General features: G+C 42.5%; 1 protein-coding gene across 4 annotated transcripts in view; it reads right to left on the bottom strand.

The window, feature by feature from the left end:
• The window catches only part of TAFA4 (TAFA chemokine like family member 4), a 210,546-nt gene that overhangs the window by 163,072 nt on the left and 28,721 nt on the right, over positions 1–18,753 (bottom strand). Inside the window, exon 1 of one of the 4 annotated variants that reach the window (XM_043886372.1) lies at positions 12,245–12,430. The exons of 1 other annotated variant lie outside the window; for it this stretch is intronic. The gene's annotated coding sequence lies outside the window, so the exon portion shown is untranslated. Of the gene's footprint in view, positions 1–11,866; positions 11,888–12,244; positions 12,431–18,753 lie in introns of those variants that run through there. 2 more of the 4 variants (XM_043886374.1, XM_043886375.1) reach the window with 2 other exon arrangements.

The following is an 18,753-nucleotide window of genomic DNA, read 5'->3' as shown; positions in this document are numbered from 1 at the left end:
CCAGTGACTGAGAATCTACCTTGCAATGCCAAGGAATGCCAATTGGATCCCTGTTCCAGGAAGATCCCACATACCATGGGACAGCTAAGCCCATGAGCCACAACTACTTAGCCCCTAGAGCCCATGCCCCACAACAAGAGAAGCCACTGCAATGAGAAGCCTATGGACTACAACTCTCCAGCTCTCTCCGCAGCTAGGGTACAGCAATGAAGACCTAGAACAGCCAAAAATAAAATTTTAAGAAGTAAATTAAGAAATGGACAAGCACTACGAATGTATCAATATAGGTAGACCTGGAAGACAACAGTAAGTGAAAGACACAAATTATTGTATGTTACTTTTTAAGCAAAATAAAAAATAAACAGTCACACACATATGATATTTTTTAAAACACATACAATGTAAATAACATAAATACAGCAAATTACTATATTTTGATGTTTCTGCATTTTAAACTTTAAATCAAATTAAATGCCAGGTAGGCCTCTTACTTCTGTTGATCAGTGAGCATTGACAAATCAACTTAAAATGGTTACAGAGAGTCTTCTGAGACGTGATCAGTACATTCTTTCTCTTCACATTTGGATAGAGCATACTAAATATTATAAATATGTGCAGAAAAATATAAGCCAAACTCTTTATAAAATTTGAGGAGTGAAGAATAGAAGGGGGTTAGAGAGATAATTAAATGTGATCTGTACCTTTCATCCAAATTGGGAAAGAAGTAAGTCAAGGCTGTATATTGTCACCTTTCTTAATTTAACTTATATGCAGAGTATATCATGCAAAATGCCAGGCTGGATGAAGCACAAGCTGGAATCAAGATTGCTGGGAGAAATATCAATAACCTCAGAAACGCAGATGACACCACCTTCATGGCAGAAAGTGAAGAACTAAAAAGCCTCCTGATGAAAGTGAAAGAGGAGTGAAAAAGCTGACTTAAAACTCAACATTCAAAAAGCTAAGATCATGGCATCCGGTCCTATCACTCCATGGGAAAAACATGGAAAAACAATGGAAACAGTGACAGACTATTTTCTTGGGCTTCAAAATCACTGCAGATGGTGACTGCAGCCATGAAATTAAAAGATGCTTGCTCCTTGGAAGAAATGCTATGACCAACCTAGATAGCATATTAAAAAGCAGAGACATTACTTTGCCAACAAAGGTCTGGCTAGTCAAAACTATGGTTTTTTCAGTAGTCATATATGGATGTGAGAGTTGGACTATCAAGAAAGCTGAGCATCAAAGAATTGATGCTTCTGAACTTTGGTTTCAGAGAAGACTCTTGAGAGTCGCTTGGACTGCAAGGAGATCCAACCAATCCATCCTAAAGGAAATCAGTCCTGAGTGTTCATTGGAAGGACTGATGCTAAAGCTGAAACTCCAATACTTTGGCCACCTGATGCAACGAACTGACTCATTGGAAAAGACCCTGACGCTGGGAAAGATTGAAGGCGGGAGGAGAAGGAGATGACAGAGGATGAGATGGTTGGATGGCATTACCGACTGGATAGACGTGAGTTTGAACAAGCTCCGGGAATTGGTGATGGACAGGGAAGCCTGGCGTGCTGCAGTCCATGCGGTCACAAAGAGTTGGACATGACTGAGCGACTGAACTGAAATGAACCTTTCATTTTATTCTAATTTTGCTTTTACTGTTTCAGAACTTGTGAGTTAACCAGCGGGACTCCCACAAGGTCGCTATGATCCTATATTACAACTGATGTCACCCTTGTCCATGAGGTTCAACGCTAGCAGTTATAACACTGACCAACCAGCCATTCTCAGCCAGCAGAGAATATATCTACATGCACCAGGCTCTACAGTAAACCAAATGCCATGTTTTTTCCTAAGTGGATATTTGTTCTTTAAAAAAAAAAAAATCAGGTAATTTTGTTGTTTGGATGCTTCTACCATTTAATCTTCCATGTAAGCTATCTTCCGTCATGCCCTCAGCTGCCTTTCAGCTCAGAAGCCTCATCTTCTAACTGTCTGGAGTTGAGTGCTGGAGGGGACGAAGGGCACAGTGGCAGGCAGCCAGGGAGGAGAGCCATAGCATCTTGACAGTTGGGCAGAGATGACCAAAGTAAAAACCAGTCAAAGGGACAACAGTGACTGATGGGTCCCAAGAAAATGTTAGTACAAACCTAGCCACATGCAATGTGCCACAGCCTCGAAGAAACCAACGCCATTCCACAAACTAGCTATGCAATTAAAACACAGCTCTCGAGACAGAGGAGATTAAATGACCTTGACCCCTCTTCTTGGTGGTTGCCAGTTCTTCCCTTCCTGCCAACAGCCACAAGTTTCTGTAAGTTGAGCTATCTCTGAAAAAAAAAATTCATAAAACCCCAATTAAAAAAAAAAGACTGAAGATTTTCTAAAAATCAACCTCCTCTCATTTGTCTTTTATTCAGAAGAGACTTCAGTTTGCAAACTTCACATTTTTTTTTAACAGTGCAAGACAAAAGTCAAATCTACCAAAAGCTTTTCACTTCAGCAAACACAGGAGATAAGTTATTCCTCCAAGTGGTAGGAGAACACAAGAAGCCAGGCATCTGTGCAAAAACTTTCCATATCCCCTCAAGTCCCATAACTCCATCTCCATCTCCGTCTTCTGGTCCTGACTGAACCTTCAATTATCCCCAGAATGGATGAAATCTTAAATCCACATCAGCTTTTAACATCTGCTGAGTCTTAACTATACAGAGACGAAATTCATGTATGTCACCTGCAGACAGGCTTACAATTTAAATCAGACTCAGAAGTATATGTACTTAGAAGCCACATTTTCCCTAGTCAATACAGACATCAGTCCAATGACAGAAAGAGGCAATATGCATGCTATGTGCTCCACACAACAAAATTTCCTCACCATCCATTTAAACAATGGATTCTTGTGGGAGGGTGGTTTAGGGGTTTAGGATAGGGGGACACATGCACCCGTGGCTGATTCATGTTGATGCATGGCAAAAACCACCACAATATTGTAAAGTAACTATCCTCCAATTAAAATAAATTAATTAATTTTAAGAAAAGTTCTCAGCCACAGAAAATGCATCTTATGCTCTAAAGGAAACTTACAGACATAATCAGTATCAGTTTCTCACCTATAACACCTATCTAACCAACATCTAATTTGTATTTTGGGCCCAGGAATTTAAATTCATCTCCAGAATCATTCTATTTAGACAAACATCAATGTATTACAAAACATAAAACCTACCACCTAAAAAAAAAAAAAAAACAAAAAAAAAACCTACCACCTAATAACACAGTCCCTTTTCTAAAAATTTTCATATTAAAAATTTTAAATCAAAAGATGAGCTATAAAAAGAAGTGCTAAGTCAAGTATGGTCTGAGGGGCTCTATGGGGACTTGTCAGAAGTGAACATTATCAGGCTCCAGCCCAGACTCACTGAACAAGCACATGGGAATCTGTATTTTAACAAAGTCCTCCAGGTGATTCTTTGGCCACCTGATGCGAAGAGCTGACTCATTGGAAAAGACCCTGATGCTGGGAAAGATTGAGGGCAGGAGGAAAAGGAGACGACAGAGGATGAGATGGTTGGATGGCATCACCAACTCGATGAATATGAGTTTGGGTGGACTCCAGGAGTTGGTGATAGACAGGGAGGCCTGGTGTGCTGCAGTTCACGGGGTCGCAAAGAGTCAGACATGACTGAGCGACTGAACTGTGCCAGGTGATTCTTAAGCACTGGTCCAAGTAATAATATTAAGAACTGCAATCATACCAGAATGGAGGGTATCACCAAGCAAGAGTGATAATATGAAATAGACTTTTTAAAAATCCAAGATTTGCAGAGGACAAAAAATTTAAAAACTATAATCAGCATGAACCCAATATTCATCTTCCCTTGTCACTTACTTCTCAGTAAACGAAGGCAGTGCAACTCATATATGGATGTAGTCAACCACTTGTAAGTTCATGTCTATTTATGCTATGGTTCAGAAATATTTGAACTACACACATCTGATTTAGGATTCCAGAAGGATTCACCCCCACCCCCACCCCCAGATGGAGGCTTATTTCTAGGCCTTTAGAATCAAATTAGAATATCCCTTCAGATACCTATTTGTGCAGACTTTAATTTCAAGTATATTTAAATGTCTTCGCATCTTGCTTTGGCTCATCACATCAAGCCAGGCCGCTTACGCTGTGTGATCACAATAATGAATAAACATGGGGTGCTTATAAAGGACGCAGGTACCACAAAACTGATCAATTGTTAATTCTCTAAAGTGACTATACGTGCTTTCTTTTGCAGTCACTTCATTAAGCTGTGCTTTTGGTGGCGGGGGCAGGGGGGCGGAATGCCCAAGTCCTCTGCCCACTGTCTCTGTAAAGTAAAAATACGGTAATCACTCAGAGCCAGCTTAAGGATTACTTGATCATTTCCTTGTACTGTCTTAACCCACTACCACCCCCCACCTCCAGCAAGGAATGAAATTGGCGTGGCATTTTTAGAAACATGGGCTGCACGGTTACTAACCACCAGAGGACTGGAAGCAACACCACTATTTGCAGCCAAAATAACCACGGTGTGTATTTACTGCCCTCTGGTTATTCTGATCAAAGATCAATTTCTCAATGAGCATCTGATCCACGCCTCAATCAAACTCCTCCGTGTGGCAGGATGAGGACCTTCACAGCTTCTCTTTGGAATCAGCGTCTTTCTTACTCCGTTCTTAGCTGCCCCCACCTCCCATCCCTGGGCCCCATGCAGGAGCAGTCCAGCCAATCTTTCCTCAATTGGAAAAATGGATACTCTAGTGAGAGATTGGCTCTACTGTCCTGCTGGGTTCAAACCTTGGCTCTTTCACAAGCCACCAGTGTGGCTTCCTGCCAACATGCCTTACTTTTCTCATGCACAGGATGGGGACGATGACTACGGCTACCTTGGAGGGCTTGGTGTGTGTGGCGGGAGGTGGGGGGGGCGGGTACTGGTGTACGGGAATTAAATGAGACAGTGCATCAAAATTCTCAGAGCAGTAAAAGGATACATTCTCTATGGAAAACAGGATGGCAGGTCTTCAAAAAATTTAAAATAGAATTACTATATGACCTAGGCACTCCACTTCTGAGTATTTACCCAAAAGAAATGAAAGCAAAGATTCCAACAGATATGTGTACACCCAGGTGCATAACCTTTATTCACAATAACCAAAAGGTGGACACTACCCAAGCGTCCCTGGATGGATGAAAGGGTAAACAAAATGTGGGGTATATACACAGGAGAAGAGTATCCAAACTTAAACAGTCGGGAAATTCTGACACATACTACAGCACCTGTGAGCCTTGAAGACATCATGCTAAGTGAACTGAGGCAGTCACAGAAGGACATTGTAGGATTCTAGAGTAGCTCTATTTGTAAAGATACAAAACAGAATGGTAACTTCCAGGGGCGGGAGGGAGGGGAAATGCAGAGATGTTGTTTACTGAGTACAGAGTCTCAGTTTTCCAAGATGAACAGAGTTCTGAGGAGGGATGGTGGTGGACGGCTGCTCAACAACGTGAATGGACTTACACATTTCAAAGCATACAGTTCAATGGTATTAAATAGGTAAACTTCTATTATTTGTATTTTAACACAATTTTTGTAAATGCTTGATGCAGTAGCCAGCAATATCCTTATTTAGCAAATGATAGTCATTGTTGCTACTATCATTTTTTAAAAGGCCAACAAAGAAAATAGTTCAACCATCCCTTAATGTAAATGTGGCAAATACCAGCAGAAACTAGTGAAAGAGACATTTACTATCAAATGTTCAACTCCATGTAAATGTTTCCTTGCACACCCCTTGTACATCACTCTTAGCCCTATGTGCCCTTATTGGGGATGTTTAAATATTAACCTGCTAGTTTCCCAAACTTCCTTAGCCGAGCATCACCCCCAGACTTTGAGGTGGTGGGAATTCAGCACACATGGAGAATGAGAGGTACCAGGGGACAGACTCACAGTCGTTCTCCAGCTTGGCTAATGGAGCTCTGCGCTCCTGAGCTGACCCGACAGTCTGCAAAGAGCAGGACAGAACACAAAGATGATAGGAGTTTTATCCTGGGAGGACTGAGCCCCTGGTAACCAATTTTATGGCTCTTTTGATTTGAGTCTGTGGATGTGTCCGTGTGAGAGAGAGAGAGAAGGAATTAATCCAGGAATACAGATGAAGAAAGCTGTGGGTCTCTGATGTGAAGCCCGGTTGCATAATCAGTTCTGAAAGCAGAGAAAAGGTAACAGATGTTTACATTACAATCTGGCTGCTTCTGGAAGAGCTGCCAAATGATTTAAATAGTAACGAAGACAGCAAGATCACCAGGCCCCAGTGACTTCTTGTCCCCACTGATACATTCAGAGAATTCACCCCAATAATATTTTCTTTGGATGGCCCCAATTAAACACCTCTTTGGAGGTGTATATATGTATGTATATATGTATACACACACACACACACACATATATATATACACACACACACACATTTTTTTTTTTTTTGCTTTCAAGGTGCTTTAAATCTCAAACTAGACGTCAGGAAAGAAAAAGGTAGAACTCAAGGACTTATTCTAATATTAATATCATGAAACTTGCTGCCTTTGGCAAAGAGGAATGCATTTTAAAATGAATTTTTAAATAGACTAAGATACAGCCATGAAAAAGAATGGCATACACACAGATCAGCTCTTTTCACTGATTCATCGTCCTTCTGAGAATGGCTGCAAAGCACACACGGGTCCCCTACGATTGTGTGTAAAACCGTTACAGTGCACGGAGGTCTCCACTGTTGGGGAAATCGCCCAACCACATGCCTATCAGACTCCTTCCCCAGCAGTGGATTCACCAAGGACCCTCCAGGAGACCTTTGCCAAGTAAACAAACCAGGACACAATTTATATGAGGGATGACCCCATTTATCTAAAGTGATTTGGTCTAAATGTCTGTATGTGGAGAAAAGCAGGAGGAGGGAATTGGAAATACATTTACTGCAATATGAAAAGGAACTATTTCAATGGCAGAATTGGGTTCCTTTTTCTTTCCACTTTATACCCTTCTATAGTATGTAAATTTTCTACCCCAAACATGTATTATCTTTATAAACGTATTAGAGAGAAACAGAGAGAGAACTGTATGAAAGGGAAGCCTAGAGTGATTAAAAGAATCCTGGGTTTGCATTTAGAGATCTAGGTTCCCTGCCAGTAACAGTGAGCTGGGGACACTGGATAAGCCATTTCAAGATGCTGGGCCCAGAAAATTGTACTTCAGCAGGGTTTCTCAACCCCAGCACTCTTGACATTTTGGGCTAGAGTGTTCTCTGCTGCAGAGGCCATGTTGTGCATTATAGGATGCTGAGCAGTATCCGTGGCCTCTACTTTCTAGAGACCCACATAACCCCACCCCAATATGGAACACCAAAGATGACTCCAGACATAGCCAAATGTCCCTGAGGGGGCAAAACTGCCCCCCAGTTGAGAACCACTGCCCTAGATGATTTCAGTTTCTTCCTTGCTGGAAAACTTCCTTGATTATCTGAGGAGCTGTGTCTATAGTCTGAGGTTTTAGGTGATGGACAAGGAAGTACCTTTGTTATAACAAGGACATGCCAATATTTTAATGATTCATTAAAGCATAGGATAATATGAAATTAAATAGAGGAATAAAACCATAAATTTTCAGAGAAAACTTTAGGATACACAACACAGATGTAAAACTAAGAGAATTCAAGCAGACATAATTAATGGTCATCAAAAAACTAATCATAAAAGCAATGCTAGTTTTTGACAGTTCCACTTTTAGTTAAGACAACTGAAATGCCGCAGAAATGTTTGACCAGTATCTAGTTTGGAATGAATTTACAGTGCTAACAAAGCCAACATAGACTATTTTTTCTGCAATGCGTATTTTTATTTTAAAAGAATCCCACTGTTCTCTCTTTAAAAGAAATATAAACATATCTTCCTATCTTTCTAAAAGGGATTATGCTACTCTTCTGCACTAACAATACTATGAACAATCTCTTAAAATGAAACAAATTAGCCACATCTTTACTATCTTTCTAAATACACCATATTCCTTTTATTTGGCATTGTATTAACAAGAATTCCCTAACATCTGACACTGCTGTATTTCTGAATGAAAATTATTTATGCTCATGCTAATAACTTGCTACTGCATGATCCTGACATCTTTTGAATTAAAAAGAATGCCAAGGAAAGAGTCAATGTGGTTTTACATGAATGACTCTTTGAAAATCAGTAGTTCATCCATACAGAGAAAGGCATTTATTAACCCTATACCTGGTACACACTAAGTGTTCAACAAAGGTAAGATGCCATTATCAATATTCATGATCATACTTAAAAAAGAGTATTATTCCAAATTATCGGTTTGGCTGCACAGCAGCTAGAAAGTGCAAAGTATGAAGGAACAGATTATCACACAATAAATCAATGTTCTGAGCTCTCAGACCTGAAGCGATGCCTCAGCATCATTTTATCATCCTTGTCTTTCCCTGTGCTCAGGGTCCAAATAGGTCCAAATAGGACCTCAGATAGGTCCAAACTGAGTCACCTTACCCACTCCTCCTCCACCATCATCTCTCTGTTAAATGTCTCTTTTATAATTACAATACTAAGCTACCAGGAAGTGACCCAAGCTAACTGCTGCATACAGTTATCAAATCTCTGAGTCGGGTTCAACAAACTTAACGTTGTAACTAAGACTCAACAATGGAAGAAGTGGAAGTAGTCCTCCCTCCACGGAGACAGCTAAAATGTGGGTCCCAGCACATTACTAAAGCCATTCCTGGCAGCTTTTCACCAGAAAGCACAGTGGGCTAGGAGTAAGGATTCGGGAGTTCTAAGCCCACAGTGGATCCAAGTCACAACATCTCCTACTTTTGATCTTCTGGAAAATGGAACTCAGATACTTCACAAGTTCAAAATCCTGCTTGCCTTTGAATTTCCCCTTAAACCACACTGCACAGTTAAATTTATGTTAAAAACAAAACCCAAGAACCCTCTTAACTGACTTTATGGAGGAAAGTAGATTTAACTTGAATGGCTACTGCAAAACAGAAAGAGTTACTTTTATTTTTTCAATAGATATTAAAAACATGGGAAGTCAAAGTTAATTTTACGCTGTGAGCAGCGGGTTGCCAGAGTTCACAAAGTGAGTTGGCTATTATTGTAAAACCAAACTCCACACACCCATTCAAGCCTATTTATATAAGGGCTGCCTAGGAAGGATCTGAGCTCTTTCTAATAGTGTTTTCAAAACAAATGATTATGAAGTCATTAAGGTAGCCAAAATTGTTTCACCAACCCCTTCAGAGACATCTTTTTCTACTGCCTGTCCCCCTACCCTCAATCCTGAATCTGTTTGACAAATTAGAATGAAGAACACTATTTGCTCTCCCAGTCATTTATGATTGACTTCAAGATTTGTAGGTACACTGATAATCCTAGCAGATTCATACGCAACACTTGATGAAAAGTATACATGTATGCAAACAAGTGAGTCCATCACCTAGATGTTCCACCTATTTAAAAAAAAAAAAAAAAAGGTTAGTCCATTTACTATGATGTCTCTCCATCAGTAAAAAAAAAAAAAAACAAAAAAAACAGAGCCAAAATGCAGGGTGAAAAATTTCCAAAGAAGAAAGCAAATGGGGGAAAATGTACTTATGCAAATTCTAAAGAGATCTATAAAACTGCAATCTGAGAATTTTATTATTAAGCTAAGCTTCTTAGTGTACAAATCCCCAAAACTCTCCAACTGGGCAGCTAATTGAGAGGAAGAACCAAAGAACTTCCCTCTTTTTCTGATTCATCACAGGCAATATAGAAACCCTTGCTGAATATGATAATGTGACTTTTGTCAATGCATGTTCAAATCAGATAGCGGATTGGCTGGTGATGATGTCATACCCAAGGGTCAATCTCCATTGAATGCAGTTTTAATACCATATACACCAACACATCATTTACATAACAAAGTATTAATTTAAGTGTACCAACAAATGAACTGTGCAGATAATAAAAGCAGCTATTAGAGAAAGGCTATGTGCCACTGAAAAGTAGGTAAGGGGATAAAGAATCTCTGTGTCTGTGTGTGATTAAATGGAACTAGGTCATCAAACAAAACACATCTCTAAAAGGAGTCAAAAAATGAATATTGAAATTTAAGTGACTCAGAAAATTCTAGAACCAGATATATGGAAAAGTTGCCTCAAATGAAAAAAACATTCAGTGATCAAGTTGAGATATTTGTAGGGTTTTTGTGTGCATGTTTGTGGGAGAAGAAAAAAAAATTAGCCATTCAAAAATAAGTGAACTGGCAGCCACTGCTTATCTGGTAAGAGCAATTTTCTTATCTTTTAACAGAGAAAACCGGCCACATCAAATCATGACTTACAACCTTGTAATACATTTCAAAGTGTCAAAGGGGAGTTAAGATGGTACAGTGGGAAAACAAAGTCATCTAAAGCTGAAAAATGAGAAGAACTGAGGAAGAAAATCTTGAAATCCATTTTTCGGACATGAGAATATTGATCAGGAAATGCCTACACAGATGAAGAAAGCTTTTTGCACAAATGAGCAATGTCCACTCACACGGTCAGTTTGGGAGGACATAAGTCATCATTAGTCATAATGATTCTGAACACTGCTCTCATACCGCCTTATTAAGATCTGTATTTCCAATCCAAAGGCAACGCTGGGCTTACACACTGATTCACAACCACAAACAGCAGAAATGCTCCTCATTGTAAAAACCCACAGTGAGCTGTTGAAGAATTCTCCAAGTCACACATCTGTCCTCAGATGACTGAGTGCAAAACACAGATTACATCAGGAAATGGATGTTCTTAAATTATTTTAGCCTTTTTCTGTTTCCTTTGAAACCCGGGTCCTGCCTGAACAGGACTCAGACACACAAACTCATTGTCCCTCAGCAAGTGGCCTGGAAGGAGGGCAAGTCTGACCAGGAACCTGAACCATCGTCGTGGACCAATTTGGGCATCTGGGTCTGCAGGTGCGGGCTTCAGGTTGTTGAATCCCCAGACCACGGATATTACGGAAAGAATCAGACCACGGCTTTGAACGTCTCCGTTCCCACGCTCCAGGGTCACTTGTCACATCACATCAGCCTAGGGACGGCGGTTGAAAAGTTAAAGAGGAACCGAGGACACGGATACAGACGCTTCCTCAAAGGGGGTCCTAAAATCCTGTGTAGGGGGTGAGCACAGGGGTAGGTTTCAGCGAATAACCATGAACTCGTGTATACACATCTGGCTGAGGAGCTGCTTCAGAGCCTAGCTAAGGTTCTCACGGGGGTCCGTGGAAATCCCAAACGTTAAATGACGCTGATTCAGGCGGAAAACACACCAGTAGCACAGTGTCTGGCCTGGGTTGTCTCCCTAGGAGCGGGTTATCGGGCGTTCCACTTCATCGTCCCCCGAGAAAGAGAACATGCATTAAGGTTAAAGATGCCCTCCCTTCCAGGGGCTGACTGACAGAGCAAACGAAGCAACCGGGGACGACACTGAAAAAGACAGGAAGAAATTCAAGTGCGCCGGCTTGGTGGACAAATGCTAGATACCTAACGTGGGAAGGGATGGTACTTCTAGACCCGCTACGCTTCTCCCCTTGAGTGGGAAGCTTCGCGCTCACAGCTGCAAGTTGCGCCCCGGATCACGCAGCATCTTCCCAGCAAGAGCCGGGCAAACAGGAGATCAGCTGTAGGCTAACCCGCTCTCTCCTTCAGGCTCCTATCAAGATATCGCCTCAGACCTAAGGACTTCTTCAAAACAAGGACTCACGGCCAGTTCGCCCTCTGCCTCTACATACCAATCCATCAAGTGACCTCGCAGCCATTCACGGAGCACCCTCGGGATCTCTGAGGGACAGACACAAACGCTGAAGTTGGAAGCTTGCCACACACACACCCCGCTTCCTAGCGCCGCTTCCAACTTCGGGGTGCACGGCAGCCTCCTCACAGGAGGTCACTCCCGCAGTCCAGAGCGCCAGGATGAGCGGGAGGAGGCAGCTGCTGCCCCGGAGACAGACCGTGAGCAAACGGTCCCAAGTCACCCCAAGCCCATCTTCCCGCCTCCCCCTTGCCCTTACAACCTTCCTCACTCAGCTAAAGCCGGCAGCCAAGTCTGAAACTGCGCGTGCAGAGCGACACACAGATTTCCCTCCGCATCCGAGCCAGAGGACGCTCACCGTGCCGCCTCCCCGCAGACATCCCCACAGAGGCCCATCACCTCCACATGCTCGCTTTCAAAGGAAACTCCCAAGTCTCTCCGAAGACAAGTCCGAAACTGCATCTGGAGAACAAACGTCTGCGGAAGCAGCAGCTGCGACTCCACTCCTGGGGTCTGGCCACAGCCTCGGTGCGCCCCGTCCAGGGCGGCGCGCGGCCAGCAGTGCAGCAGAGCCAGGCTAGCTAGCCCACTGGGAGGGGCAGGGCCGCCGCGGGTCACGGTGATTGGCCAGGCCGGTTGGCTGCCCCCGCCCCCGCCCGCCTGGTGGTCCACGTGGGTCGGCCCTCTACCCCGCCTGCACTACCGCTCCGTCCGGGTGCTCCCAGCGTCGGACTCCGCGCACCTCTCCCTAGCGCCTCGCTGTGGCCATCACTCAGCAGGTGCTAGGGAAAGCTCTTCCTTCTGAAGAGCTGAGCGCCTCGTGGAGCCCTGCATCAGAGAGGAATTTAGGGCTCAGCTCCCAGTTGTAACAATCCCCTCACATGGTTTCTCCATCGGAGGACCCAAGGCAGCTTGCAAACAGTTGTCCTTAACCGCCCTCAGCATAGCACATGCATAATTAATCCACCTTCTTTTGTAACTTGCTTGCAAGGAAAAGGAGGGAAATCTGCACAGTGATCACCTGAACACTATTTTAAAAAATCATGAAAGTACCGCTAAGGCTTCTTTGCCTGGAATCCCACACCAAATCCTCTTCCTTCTCCCGTCCCCAAGTGACAGTCACAATCCATGACTTAATATTTACACAGTATTCATTTTACAGAGAATACCTCATCTGATCTTCATTTTATACACCAGAAAACAGAGACATTACATAATTTACTGAAGATCACACAGTTAATCAGTGGTCACTGTGTAATTTGAACCTTGGAAGTCTGGTTGCAGAATCCACGTTCTTTGATATTCAAAGTGCAATCCTGGAGATGCATCCCCTGAGAACTTGTTAAGAATGAAGACTTTCAGACCCCACCCTGAAACAGCATCTTCATTTTAACAAGATCCCCAGGTGACTGGTATCTGCATAAAGTTTGAGAAACATTGTTCTAAATCACTGTGCTGTTCACTGTCATTGGTTTGCCTTATCATCCTCTGGTCCTTTCACCCTGCAGTGATCATTATGCATCATTTTGCCCCAGATGTACACCAGATTATATTTGCCCTTCTCTGAGCCTACTGCTTGTGCCACTACAAGCCTCCTGCCTCTGCTCCCATTCCTTTGTTCTACGAGACAGTCATCATGCCGTATTATTTTATGTATCATTTAACTTTTTCAATCCTTTGTTCTTTCACTCCTGGAGTTGGGGGCTCTGTAAGCCAAGATTATTACTAAGTTGTCATCAGTCTAAAAGGGAATTCAAGTATCAGAGACAGAAACTTGATCTCTGAGGAGTTCCTCAGTGCTGAGATTCTATGAAGGTCAAGGGCAGATCCAAGGAAAACCTGAAACTACATGCCAAGAGATGCCAGAATTCTCCTGATGGCATTCATTCATTCATTCACTCAGTGAAACTGATGGCATACTCTGGGTCTAGTGCTGGTATATACAGACATAACAGAAGTAAATGAAACAGTAAAAATTCCTGCCCTCATAGAGCATACCTTCTAGTGAGGGGAGACAGCAATAAACACCATACATAAGTGAAGTCCGGAGTATGGTAGAAGGTGTGCAACCGAGAGAAATAAAGTGCAGAAAGGGAAGTGAGCACCGAGAGGTCATGATTCAAAATGTAGGAATCAGGCTGGTTTTCACTGAGACGGCAATATGGGGACAAAGACTTGGAAGAGCTGAGGGTGAAAGTCGTTTTGAAGAACTCTACAGCCATTCAATCACCAAATACTGATCGACTGAGCACTAAGCCAGCCATGTGTGCTAAGCATGGTTCTGGCATGGGTCTGTGTGTTTATTTAAGCCCTCCTGTATTTCATACGTCCAAGTTTCCCTGAACTGAAGTTTTCTTGTCTGGTAGAGGAAAAACATGTAAGCAATTTTATGTGGCTCAACCCACTATCATATTTTTCCATCCTGGATGCTCAGGATTGTTAGGGGTTTCAAACACTAATGTCCTAACCCCCAGTACCTTGGAATGCGACCTTACTTGGAGAAAGTTCTTTACAAAAGTAATCAAATTAAAATGAGGTGATTACCAACAAAGGAAACTATAAGCAAGGTGAAAAGACAGCCCTCAGATTGGGAGAAAATAATAGCAAATGAAGCAACAGACAAAGGATTAATCTCAAAAATATACAAGCAACTCCTGCAGCTCAACTCCAGAAAAATAAATGACCCAATCAAAAAATGGGCCAGAGAACTAAACAGACATTTCTCCAAAGAAGACATACAGATGGCTAACAAACACATGAAAAGATGCTCAACATCACTCATTATCAGAGAAATGCAAATCAAAACCACAATGAGGTACCATTACACACCAGTCAGGATGGCTGCTATCCAAAAGTCTACAAGCAATAAATGCTGGAGAGGGTGTGGAGAAAGGGGAACCCTCTTACACTGTTGGTGGGAATGCAAACTAGTACAGTCACTATGGAGAACAGCGTGGAGATTTCTTTAAAAACTGGAAATAGAACTGCCATATGACCCAGCAATCCCACTTCTGGGCATACACACTGAGGAAACCAGATCTGAAAGAGACACGTGCACCCCAATGTTCATCGCAGCACTGTTTATAATAGCCAGGACATGGAAGCAACCTAGATGCCCATCAGCAGACGAATGGATAAGGGAGCTGTGGTACATATACACCATGGAATATTACTCAGCCATTAAAAAGAATTCATTTGAATTCGTTCTAATGAGATGGATGAAACTGGAGCCCATTATACAGAGTGAAGTAAGCCAGAAAGATAAAGACCAATACAGTATACTAACACATATATACAGAATTTAGAAAGATGGTAATGATAACCCTATATGCAAAACAGAAAAAGAGACACAGATGTACAGAACAGACTTTTGGACTCTGTGGGAGAAGGCGAGGGTGGGATGTTTTGAAAGAACAGCATCGAAACATGTATATTATCTATAGCGAAACAGATCACCAGCCCAGGCTGGATGCATGAGACAAGTGCTCGGGCCTGGTGCACTGGGAAGACGCAGAGGAATCAGGTGGAGAGGGAGGTGGGAGGGGGGATCGGGATGGGGAATACATGTAACTCCATGGCTGATTCATGTCAATGTATGACAAAACCCACTTCAATATTGTAAAGTAATTAGCCTCCAACTAATAAAAATCCAACTAATAAAAATAAATGAAAAAAAAATAAAATGAGGTGATTAGGTAATACAATATGACTAGTATCCTTATAAAATGGGGAAACTTGGAGATAGATGCAAAGAGAAAGCACCAGATGAAGGTGAACACAGAGATGGGATGATGGTTTTACAAGGCAAGCAATGCCAAAGATTGCGGACAAACCTCCAGCAGAAGAGAGAGGCGTGGAACAGATTATTTTGCTTTGAGCCCTCGGAGGGAACCAACTTGACCAACTTCTTGACCTCAAATGACTACCTTCAGAACAGTGAGATAATAAATTTGTGTTGTTTAGGCTACCCAATGTAGCACTTTGTTACAGCAGGACTAACTAACAAAAGTATGTTTCTAAGGTAGGATGCTACAGTTTAAGTGACTCATTATAAATTTCCAATGACCGATGATGCCTTTTGTGTAATATAGCAAGAAGCCAAGATGATCTGAGATGAGATTTACCAACCAAATCACCACAAGAAAAGACAAATTATGTTTTTTAAAAAGCCAAAGTTGTTTTTTTTTTAAAGGCCCAATTATTCAATCATTTCTCATCTATTTATCAAATGCCTAGTATATGTCAGGCAGTGAGATACAGTAACAAATAAGATGGATGTGGTCCTTGCTCCCAGGTGACATCATTATGGAGAGAGTCAAATGGTAAACAAATCAACAAACATATAAACAAGCTAATTTCAGACCAGAATAAATGCTTAAAAGACAAGACAGTAAGGCTAGAGGAATAAAGGGATGGGAGGATGGGTTTAATTTCCAATGACTGCCCAGGGAAGGGTCCTATGAGGGGGTGACACTTGAGACAAAGACTTCCATAACAGAAGACCATCCAAGCAAAGATCTGGCAAAAACAGTTCCAGGCGGAGATAACAATTGCTCATTTCTTTTTGAATTTTATTTATTTTTATTTTTGGCTGCACTGAATCTTCATTACTGGGCTTGGGCTTTCTCCAGTTGCAGCAAGCAGGGGCTACTCTCTGATTGCAGTGCACGGGCTTCTCATTGCATTCGTTTCTCTTGTTGTGGAGCACAGGCTCTTCTAGAGCACCGGCTCAGTAGTTGTGACACAGGCTTAGTTGCTCTGGGGCATGTGGGATCTTTCTGGAAAAGAATCAAACCCATGTTCCCTGCCCTGGCAGGCAGACTCTTAACCTGTGACCACAACTCCTCTTGTAAGGAAATATCCTTGCCATCCATTTCTTAACACCCTTCCTTTCTCTCTTTGCTACCCATGCTGCATCCCTTGAGGTTGTACAAAATTAATGTCTTCCTCATAAAAATGGGGCCAAGGTGTTAATTTTCTTCTGTAAAAACCTGGGGAGGTCATGCCAACAGGTTTTAGATGCTCACACACTCTCACAAAACATCCCAGGATGTGCCTCTGTGTTTGCAGGTAGTGACATCACATGACTAGGACGCTGTGTTTATTTTTCTCATTTGTCTAACATCCAGAATACAACTGGGGAATGTCCTAGTGCTTAATCAATACACTGATGAGTGACTGTGCCTTCAAAATAACATTCCGACTCTCCAAGGCCTATTTATAAAATCCTCTGATTATCAAGGGAAGCTTCAGTTTTCAGCTTTTGTAATGCTCATGTACTTTGAAGGCAATTTTTACTTAGGAGACTAATAAGAGTAACAGCTAATATTAATCAGAGGCTTGTGTGTGGCTCACTCTGCTAAGCGCATCTCATGGATTATTATCCCCACCACGCTACAAGGGAAATTCTATGACATCCTCTTCACAAATGAGAAAACTGGGGCTCAAAAAAATGAAGTAATAGGCCCAGGGCTGAAACCACTATTAAATGGCAGACTTAGAGCTCAAGCTGGTCTCTTTCCCTAGAAGGCTTGCACTACTAGGGTGGGTGAGCTGAAAGCAAAAAGCATTTGTCTATTCTTTTGCTTTTGTCTTTAAGATTTTCATAGCACTGTTTTCTAACTTTTTTTTTTTTTTACACACCAGCCCTTGAGCTTTCAAGTTCACTTTTCTAACCAGATATTTGCTTTGCTTTCCCTGGCTTCAAACCGGGAACTGCAAGAACTTTGATAAATGAAACGACAGATACACTTTTTGTTTTCAGCCTGTCTGTTTTTCAGCATCCTCTGAGGAAATGGGAGTCAAGCTTCTTAGACATCAGTCTACTTTGACAGACATCCGTATCACACATGCTGACAGCTCCCGAGCACAAAGGGAGTCCCTCCCCTCACTCAACTCGTAGGGAACATCGTGCCCCCTGCCAGCCCCAAAGCAGTGTACAGTGTGTGATGCTAGCTCTGAGACTCTTTGCACAGATACTAACACATCCTTTTGCCTGAGAGTGAAGACCTAAAAATGGCTTCAGCTGGTCTTTGTGAATCGCCTTCCATTCCCAGTCCTGGTCAGTGAGAAAGCCTGGGGAACTTGCAGAGGTGAAGAGATGAGAGGTACGCCTCCTTGGATCCTCGATTCCCCTGCCACATTAAGGAAGCGGGTGGCCGTTCTGGCAGTTGCATGACTTCCTGCCTGGGATGGTGTGGTCAGGCTTGTTCTGAACTGCTGGAACTCAGACAAGGTGTCTGGTCTTCACTTTGGAAGGCTCAGGTAGGTCTCCCTATCTTCCCCTTTGCTGAGCACAACTGCTTCAATAATTTATGCCCTGGGCAGAGCACTTCAGGGCAAATCAGCATAAGAAGGATTTATGAAACCACAGTGGGAAAGCATCTCGAGAGATCACACAAGAGCTGGTGCATGGAGCACTGTGAGCTCATTTCTAGTAGGACCAGCCTCAGGGAGAGTCACCAGAGAAATAAGGCTCCTTCTGGGACCCTTTCTTCTTCTCGTCCCTTCCACCCAGCATCTCCCAGTAGGGTCTTACTCCTCCCTAGTGACGCAGAAGACTGCTGCTGTCATCCCTTAATTCATTCTTTCATTGATTCTTTTATTAATTCATATAAAGCTTTGTCAAAGATGTATTTGTATCTGCGTGTTCACATCACCATTATGCACAACAGGGAGAAGCAACCCAAGTAAGTGTCCATGAATGGATAAACAAAACGTAGCCCAGATATACCATGTAGCGTCACCCAGCCTTTAAAGGGAAGGAAATTGCTACAAACGCTACAAGGATGAACCTTGAGGACATCACGCTAAGTGACATAAACCACTAACAAAAAGACAAGAGCTGTATAATGTCTTGCATGTGAG

The sequence above is a fragment of the Cervus elaphus genome, chromosome 24, assembly GCF_910594005.1.
Source record: "Cervus elaphus chromosome 24, mCerEla1.1, whole genome shotgun sequence".
Taxonomy (NCBI): Eukaryota; Metazoa; Chordata; class Mammalia; order Artiodactyla; family Cervidae; genus Cervus; species Cervus elaphus.
The sequence above is the reverse complement of the archived record's forward strand: the minus strand, read 5'-3'. Positions and strand labels throughout refer to the sequence as shown.